This window comes from Theobroma cacao, chromosome 3 (genome assembly GCF_053813885.1).
Source record: "Theobroma cacao isolate CCN51 chromosome 3, ASM5381388v1, whole genome shotgun sequence".
In the NCBI taxonomy this organism is placed as follows: Eukaryota; Viridiplantae; Streptophyta; class Magnoliopsida; order Malvales; family Malvaceae; genus Theobroma; species Theobroma cacao.
This window is the reverse complement of record NC_142641.1, coordinates 31940964-31951056: the sequence shown is the minus strand read 5'-3', so window position 1 is coordinate 31951056 and position 10093 is coordinate 31940964. Positions and strand designations below refer to the sequence as shown.

The window sequence follows — 10093 nt, the reverse complement described above, 5'->3', positions numbered from 1 at the left end:
CACTAGAGTGTATTACCAAATGCACTTCTCATGACGGGTCATGTTCAGTGAACTTGCTCTCCTAGGCAAACACCTATATTCTAGTTCCAAGTATCGCTATACTTCAATCTATGAGATCGATTGCTTACTTCCAAAGTAAAGAACATAGAATATACTAGTCTCTAAGCATCATTGATGTCCAGTCTCAATGATACATTGACCATGAACATTTTGAGATTATGCTTTGATGCATAGGAATCTCATAACTGCAACCCATTACAGTTTCCTTGCAAGGCATATTAATCTCATAGACTTCATCGAATTAGACTTATAACTTATTATAATTAATGTCTTATTGATGAAGGAAACCTCTAATCATTCAACATGAATGATACTGTTGCATGATCGGAATCAAGCCTCGACCAATCCCAATTGGTTGCAGGGCTTATCCCAACAGCAACAATGTCACGACCCGAAACCTCCCTCAGGCCCATGACAATCGTCGCGACGTCCCAATTGACACTCATTATCCGGAATGCCAACCGGAACCCCGCAAGGCTTACATATCAGTTTCTTTCCTTTCCTGTGAGCAATCATTGTTAAATATCAAGTTTTTAGAGAATATATACTATTTTAGATAAAAAACAATCAAAATAAAATTTTCGCCACACAGGGGTATTTTGGTCATTTTTTTTCTCAAAAATTTCAAAACTGGCTAAAACGTAATATACAAGTACAAAACACATAATTCATATTCAAAATGAGTTTAAAAGTCTAAAATCTTCATTTAAAATGAAATTACGATTATTTGAATATAATAAGAAAATAAAAGAAATATTAAGGGAAATATTCTATTTTCTTATAAAACAATATTTATAAAGTTATACGTGAATAATTTTTATAGCGTAAAAGCTAAATAAATTTATACATACTGAAATACAGTAAGCCAAAATATTTAATTTAATTTACAATAACAAGAGGGCCCCCGAATAAACAAAAGTAAAGAGGACTGTGAACCTACGGTTTGGAAAATGCAGATCCAATGGTAGTCCTCGATGAGATCAGCTATCTACAGTCTATACTGAACCTGAAATGGATGGAAAGGAGTTGGGTGAGATTTTGCAATCCCAATGAGTAAACAGACATTATCATAAATATCTAAAGGCGAGTAAAATGGAGGCAAGTTTAAACAACAAATTTCAATCCATTTCATAATATTTTCAATTTGTTTCTTAAACCATAAAATATTTGTAATTTACCAAAACAGTTGTTAAGGCTTATGTCTTTTATTAAAACAAGGCTCAAGCCAAAACTAATCCTCGGGGATACCTTGGCCGAGGTATCTAACCGAGTCCGCCAAGGGTGTTAAAATATTCACACGTGAAATACATTTTTTTTTAAAACTAGCCGTTCCTTGGCGTTGGCCGAGTTACACATTCACGTGGGGGTTCGACGTGAAGTGAGCTCTAATACTACCCCGGGAGTTACCCTCTTTGCCTCTACAACCGGAGTAACTATATAACTGGGTTTACCGTGCCCCTCTAATAGGCAGTCCACGGAAACCCGTCACTGCAGTGACTAACCCACCAATTTTAATAAAATTTTGACAGTATAACGTGGCTTTTATTTATTTATCTAGTCTGCATAGTAAAATCAACTTACATAAATTTTCCAAATGCACTCACAAAATATAGCCACATATATTCATTTCTCATAAGCCATTCCTAGGAAAATATATATTTTTTCAAGTCAGTTTGCAGCCTTTAATTACTCAATTTCATAATCAATACAATATATTTTTATTTATCACATTTATTCCTAAAACATCAAAAATTCCGTTTTCATTTCATAAAATACATAAAGGGCATTTAAAAATAAACTCTAGATAATTTACAATAATAATAAATTTACTCACCATTTGTACAAACTAAAAGCTTTCTAAGCGCCCCGATCACTACTCGTTGGGTACGACTTCTTTGCCTTTTCCAGAAGGCTCTCCTCTTAGACACATTAAAAAAATTTACACAATTCATCACATTGATGCTAAATCACTATATAATTAACTTAAATCCTATATTAATGCATGGTATGAAATGCAATAGCCTAAAACGGCTTAAACGCGATATTAACCTATTTTTGGTACTTTGCCCGATAAATTGCTAACGCGCTCCATTTTAGCTCTAAATCATCTCATTCTCTCTCCAACATTTCTAACCATTAAATATCAGCCAATAACCTTCGAAAAACAACAAAATCAGCTCACTCCCTTCCTTGGAAAATTCGGCCAAAAATGGGACATTAATTCGGTTAATTTTTTACTTTGTTTTTCAATCATGTTTAATCGTTTTTCATCATTTTCTCTTCATTTTCCTTAGAATAAAATCAATTCATCATCATTGTACAGCATTGAGCATCCAGCCAAGAGTGGGTATTGTGAAAATTTAATGATTTCTTACCCAATTTAATTTCTAAACACATTTAACTAACTAAAACTATCAATTTAACTAAAAATCAAAACCTAAAAATTTCAATTTCTCTCCCCTAGAATTTCGTCCAGCCCTTGATATCACTTTTTGATCTCTCTCCTCAAGCATGCTAAATGGAAATAAAGGCATAGGAAAGGTAGAAATCAAGCTAAAATCGAAAAATCTTACCGTTACAAGCGTAAACGGTCGAAAACCGCGAATTTCCCTTTGAATTTTCTTGTTTCTCTTTGGTTTTTCTTTTTCTCTTCCTTTCCTCTCTATTTCCTCTCTTGTTCTTCCTTATGGCCGGCCAGCACTTAAAATTTGGGTTTAAATGGGCTGACTTTTCATTAAAATAATATTATTTCATTAAAAAAAATGCCACGTGTCACTTTCCCATTGGCCCATTTTTAAAATTTCATCCATTTGTTTCCAAATTTTCACCATACACTTGTCCTACATATCCATAGCTTAGATAAAATTCTCAGACTTATCCAAAGTCTCGGTGGAGTAATTTTTGAAATTTACACTTTTGCCCCCGTAAAAGTGAAAAATTACATTTTTGCCCCAAAAAATTGAAAAATTGCCCATAGACATATTTTTCATCCCTTATACTCATACCATTCTCCAATTTGTCAAATTTGATCTAAATTCTCTCAAAATCTCAAATTTTGTCCGTGGGTGGCAAAATTACGATTTTGCCCCTACACTCCAAAAATCACCATAATTAAACTTTTTCACTTCCTATCATTAAATTATACTCCAAATAGTTAATCTTGGTCAAAAATTTCACTCCATGATCAAATTATTATCTTAAGTGGCAAAATGACGATTTTACCCTTGAATATCAAAATTTTCAATTTTACCCCAAATGAACCCTCGAATTCTGAACAATCATTTTTAGTCATTCCTAGACTATAAAATATTAAATTTCATCCTACAATTCCTATTTGAACTAGTTCGAGGTTAAATCAACTCAAGTGTACCGTTAGGTACGATATCGGGTTTCGTCTTTTCTTATGTGCTTTCCTAGCATAATAACATGCTAGTCAGTGCATATATATCATGACATGTATTTATAGAGTCAGGTTTTACAATTCTACCCCCCTTAAAATAAAATTTTGACCTCAAAATTTCACTTACCAGATTCGACAAATAGATGCGGGTATTGGTTCCTCATCTGATGCTCTACTTCCCATGTCATTTCCTCCATTTGAGCATTTTTCCACAACACTTTGACCATTGAAATACTCTTGTTTCTCAGTACTCGATCCTTTCAATCCAAGATACTCACAGGTTGTACCTCAAACTTCAAATCGTCATGCAACTCGATCAGAGGTGCTTCGAGGACGTGAGAGGGATCTGGTACATATTTCTTAAGCATAGAGACATGGAAAACGTTGTGGATCCGATCTAACTCCGGAGGTAATTCTAACCGATAAGCCACTGGTCCAATCCTTTCAATGATTCGGAATGGTCCAATATATCTCAGGTTGAGCTTTCCCCTCTTCGCAAATCGAATCACACCTTTCATTATCCAATAAAATACCATAATTTATCATGATAGTATAATCAATAAGATTTAATACTTCAAAGTATTCAAATTATTACCTTTCCAAGGAGAAACCTTAAGAAAAACTTTATCATCGATCTCAAACTCCAAGTCTTTTCTCCGTTTATCTGCATAGCTCTTCTGCCTATCCTGGGCTACCTTTAGCCTCTCTCGTATAACCTTGATCTTGTCATTAGTTAGCTCGATCAATTCCACACTCACTAACTTTCTTTCACCCACTTCATCCCAATAAAGTGGAGTACGACATTTCTTTCCATATAAAGCTTCGTATGGTGCCATACCAATGCTAGACTGAAAGCTATTGTTGTAAGCAAATTCCACCAATGGCAAATGTCTGTCCCAACTCTCAATAAAGTCAATGACACAAGCCCGTAACATATCCTCCAAGGTCTGGATAGTCCTCTCTGACTGACCATCCGTCTGTGGGTGAAAAGCAGTGCTAAATTTCAATTTGGTTCCGAGAGCTTCTTGAAATTTTGGCCAGAATCGAGAAGTGAATCGAGGATCTCGGTCTGACACTATAGAAACGGGAACTCCATGTAGCCTCACAATCTCATCTATATAGAGCTGAGCCAGCTTTTCAATAGAGTATGTACTATGGACAGCTAAAAAGTGAGCGGACTTAGTCAACCGATCTACGATCACCCAGATCGCATCCTTTCCCCTCTGTGTCCGCGACAATCCCAAAACAAAATCCATAGTTATATGCTCCCATTTCCACTCGGGAACAGGTAAAGACTGAAGTGTACCTGTTGGCCTCTGATGCTCCGCCTTAACTTGCTGACATACGAGACACTTTGCTACGAATTCTGCTACGTCTCGCTTCATACCCGGCCACCAATAATTCTCCCTGATAGTCCTATACATCTTGGTGCTTCTGGGATGTAATGCATAGGCAGATGAATGGGCTTCTTCCATGATCGCTTGTCTCAACTGGTTTCCCTCAGGAACACAAACTCGATCTCTAAACATCAAGACGTTATCCTCTCCAAATTTGAACTCACTGACTCCCCCATCGGTCAGTTTTTGAATTTCTTTTCTTAACTCATCATCAGACCTCTGAATGTCCTTGATCTGATTAAGTAACGAAGGTCGCACAATGAAGTTTGCCAATAAGGATCCATCCTCACCATTTCTCAACTGGACCCCAAGAGATTTCATCTCTATTAATGCTGAAAAATAACAACTCTGAAGTGCTGCTAAAGACGATGAAGACTTACGACTTAAGGCATCAGCTACAACGTTCGCCTTTCCCGGATGATAGTCTATCACCAAGTCATAATCTTTTATCAACTTCAACCATCGCCTTTGCCTCAAATTAAGCTCCTTTTGGGTGAGCAAATATTTTAAACTCTTGTGATCCGTAAATATCTGACAATGCTCACCATACAAGTAATGCCTCCAGATTTTTAAAGCAAACACCACTGCTGCTAACTCTAAATCATGGGTAGGGTAATTTGCTTCATGCCTCTTTAGCTGTCTAGAAGCATAAGCCACAACTTTTTCATCCTGCATCAATACGCACCCCAACCCCAACTTTGAGGCATCACTATATACTACAAATCCCTTACCATTAACAGGAAGTGTTAAAACGGGAGCGGAGGTTAACCGGTTCTTTAGCTCCTGAAATCGATTCTCACAAACATCATCCCACACAAACTTAACTCCTTTACGAGTTAGACGGGTTAAAGGAGCTGCTATTAAGGAAAACCCCTGAACAAACCTCCGATAATAACCGGCTAATCCGAGGAAACTACGAATCTCCGTCACTGTCTTAGGTTGCTCCCATTGTAAAATTGCCTCTATCTTCTTGGGATCAACATATATTCCAGTTCTCGATACTACGTGTCCCAAGAATACCACTTCCTGTAACCAAAACTCACACTTTGAAAACTTTGCATACAACTGTCTTTCTCGCAAAGTTTGTAATACTATACGCAAGTGGGCAGCGTGCTCATCATTATCTCTCGAGTAAACCAGTATGTCATCAATGAACACAATAACAAACTTGTCCAAGTAAGGGTGGAACACCCTATTCATGAGATCCATAAAAGCTGCTGGTGCATTAGTTAACCCGAAAGGCATGACCAAGAACTCATAATGACCGTACCGAGTCCTGAACGCTGTCTTGGGTACATCCTGTTCTTTAATCCTCAACTGATGATATCCAGACCTTATATCAACCTTGGAAAACACTGTAGCTCCCTGTAATTGATCAAAAAGATCATCAATCCTCGGTAATGGATATTTGTTCTTAATGGTCATTCTGTTAAGCTGTCGGTAATCAATACATAACCGAAGTGTACCGTCTTTCTTTTTCACAAATAAAACCGGTGCTCCCCACGGAAATATACTAGGGCGTATAAAACCCTTGTCCACCAACTCTTGCAATTGTACTTTCAACTCCTTCAACTCTGCCGGAGCCATTCTATATGGAGGGACAGAAATAGGTGCGGTACTCGAAAGTAAATCAATAGGGAACTCAAGCTCTCGATCAGGAGGCAGTCCCGGTAAATCATCAGGAAATACATCAGGAAACTCACTTACTATCGAGACATCCTCTAACTTAGGTTCCCCCTTTGAAGTATCAATTACATATGCCAAATAAGCTGGATACCCTTTCTGCACTAATTTTGAAGCTTTGATGGCCGAGATTACACAAGACGGTAATACTCGACGTTTCCCTACAAACACAATCTCTGCTCCCTCCGAATTTCAAAGAACAACTTCCTTTCGAAAATAATCCATGTTCGCCCGATGTGCAGTTAACCAGTCCATACCCAATATTAGATCAAAATCCAGGATCTCTAGAGGAATTAAGTCACCCCTAAATTCTTCCTCGCCTACCCTTACCCCACAGTCTCTATAACAACTGTTTCTAACTAGTTTTTCTCCTAAAGGGGTGTGAATTACAATTTCTTCCTCTAATGGTGACAAGTTTCTATCAACAATTGATGCAAATGTGGTGCTCACATAAGACCTATCTGAGCCAGAATCTATCAAAACATAAGCATCTTTATCAAATAAAGACATAGTACCTGTCACTGCTCCAGGTCGGACCTGTGTCTCATCTTCCGTCACAACGAAAACTCTTATCGAGGTACGAGTCTGTGGTCTCGAAGGTGGATGTGTCGGGGTATTACTCTCCACACCGGACCGTATGGTTACTCCTTGTCTCGGTGGTAACCCAGAAGAATCTCTCCTCTGCATATCAGTGTGAGCTGGTGAAGATGATGCAACTACCGTGGCTCGTCCTAACCGTGGGCAATTACTCCTAATATGACCCGTCTGTCCACATTGAAAACATCTTGTTGGCTCTCTACATAGCCCACTATGATAATTCCCACAATTTCTGCATCTGTCAAAACCTCCGAAACTCTTCCCAGAACCAGTCATAGCAGATCTGCTAAGCCTCAAAGGTCTCTGTTGTGATGGTGGAAATGGAGGTCGAGGAGATGTCACGGAAACAGAAGTAGTACTCCCTGAAATCGCTGAGTCCTTGCCTCTTTTTAATGGCTGACTAGAAGACATACCAGGATTCCTCCTTTTTGCAAACTTAGTCCGAATCCTCCTATTTTCAGTCGCAAGCTTCTCAGCCCATAAAGCCATCTGTACCATATCCTTATGCGGCTCCCTACCAGTCACTGTCATCCGCTCTCTAATCTCATTACGGAGCCCTTCCTCAAAATAACTAGCCTAATCCTGCTCAGATTTTACCAGATCCAGCACATATAACATCAACTCGTTAAAACGAGTCTCGTACTCCTCTACAGTTAGATTCCCCTGTTTCAAACTCAGAAATTCTCTCTTCTTTTCTTTTTGATGAAAATAAGTGAAATACTGACCATCGAACTCCTTGAGAAAATCGGACCACGTCTTAGGAGTAGTGGAACGGGACTTCACTGAATTCCACCAAGTATGAGCCCTCTTCTCTAATAATCTCGTAGCCACCATCAGTTTCATGTCGTCGTCTAATCTCATATCAGAGAGAGTCTCTGAAACCTGATTGATCCAGTCCTTTGCCACAGTGGCATCCAACTCACCCGTGAAAGACACACAACCAAGCTGTCTAGCCTCTTTTAGCTTCTTGAAAATGGATACATCTTGTACCGGTGGTGGAACTAAAGGAGTAACTGGTGGTACTATAGGTGGAACTTGACCAGTCGGAGCTCCACCAGCCATTCCGGTAAAGAAAGCTGCCAATGCCTGTGCTGCCTCAGTAGGCATGGCGGGAATACCAGTAGGTGGCGGAGGAGGTGGAGGATGTGGAGGACTATCGGCCTGCTCAGCAGTAGGTGCTGTCCGAATGGTAGACGCAGCCGATTCTTCCCCTACTGCATCTAGCTGACGACGTTGGGAACAACCTTTTCCCCTCCCAACCGATCTAGTGAGAGGTGTGTGTCCGCGTCGAGGAGGCATAATAATCTATAAGAGAAAACGAGCAAGCTTAGGGAACTTTAGGCTCTATATGAAAATGCATGCATTCTATTCAACCTAACTTAACTTAATCCGAGACCACACTAATATTGTAATTTTTTAAAACCACTTTAAAACCAAAAACTCTTATCTTTAAAATCAAAAGCTCTGATACCAATAGAATTGTCACGACCCGGAACCTCCCTCAGGCCCATGACAATCGCCGCGACATCCCGATTGACACTCATTATCCGGAATGCCAACCGGAACCCCGCAAGGCTTACATATCAGTTTCTTTCCTTTCCTGTGAGCAATCATTGTTAAATATCGAGTTTTTAGAGAATATATACTATTTTAGATAAAAAACAATCAAAATAAAATTTTCGCCACACAAGGGTATTTTGGTCTTTTTTTTTTCTAAAAAATTTCGAAACTACCCCGGGAGTTACCCTCATCGCCTCTACAACCGGAGTAACTATATAACTGAGTTTATCGTGCCCCTCTAATAGGCAATCCACGGAAACCCGTCACTGCAGTGACTAACCCACCAATTTTAATAAAATTTCGACAGTATAACGTGGCTTTTATTTATTTATCCAGCCTGCATAGTAAAATCAACTTACATAAATTTCTCAAATGCACTCACAAAATATAGCCACATATACTCATTTCTCATAAGCCATTCCTAGGAAAATATATATTTTTTCAAGTCAGTTTGCAGCCTCCAATTACTCAATTTCATAATCAATACAATATATTTTTATTTATCACATTTATTCCTAAAACATCAAAAATCCCGTTTTCATTTCATAAAATACATAAAGGGCATTTAAAAATAAACTCTAGATAATTTACAATAATAATAAGTTTACTCACCGTTTGTACAAACTAAAAGCTTTCTAAGCGCCCCGATCACTACTCGTCGGGTACGACTTCTTTGCCTTTTCCGAAAGGCTCTCCTCCTAGACAGATTACAAAAATTTACACAATTCATTACATTGATGCTAAATCACTATATAATTAACTTAAATCCTATACTTATGCATGGTATGAAATGCAATAGCCTAAAACGACTTAAACGCGGTATTAACCTATTTTTGACACTTTGCTCGATAAATTGCTAACGTGCTCCATTTTAGCTCTAAATCATCCCATTCTCTCTCCAACATTTCTAACCATTAAATATCAGCCAATAACCTTCGAAAAACAACAAAATTAGCTCACTCCCTTCCTTGGAAAATTCGGCCAAAAATGGGACATTAACTCGGTTAATTTTCTACTTTGTTTTTCTATCACGTTTAATCGTTTTTCATCATTTTCTCTTCATTTTCCTTAGAATAAAATCAATTCATCATCATTGTACAGCATTGAGCATCCAGCCAAGAGTGGGTATTGTGAAAATTTAATGATTTCTTACCCAATTTAATTTCTAAACACATTTAACTAACTAAAACTATCAATTTAACTAAAAATCAAAACCTAAAAATTTCAATTTCTCTCCCCTAGAATTTCGTCCAGCCCTTGATATCACTTTTTGATCTCTCTCCTCAAGCATGCTAAATGGAAATAAAGGCATAGGAAAGGTAGAAATCAAGCTAAAATCGAAAAATCTTACCGTTACAAGCGTAAACGGTCGAAAATCGCGAATTTCCCTTTGAAT

At 38.1% G+C, this 10093-nt stretch overlaps 1 long non-coding RNA gene across 1 annotated transcript; it reads right to left on the bottom strand.

Moving 5' to 3' along the window:
- Nucleotides 1-959: 959 nt before the first annotated feature.
- LOC148763717 (uncharacterized) lies at nt 960-2730 on the bottom strand. The gene is made up of 3 exons (XR_016025132.1): nt 2634-2730; nt 1895-1979; nt 960-1066 (listed from the first exon to the last, which is right to left on the bottom strand). It is a non-coding gene; the product is annotated as an uncharacterized LOC148763717 (long non-coding RNA).
- Nucleotides 2731-10093: the final 7363 nt, after the last annotated feature.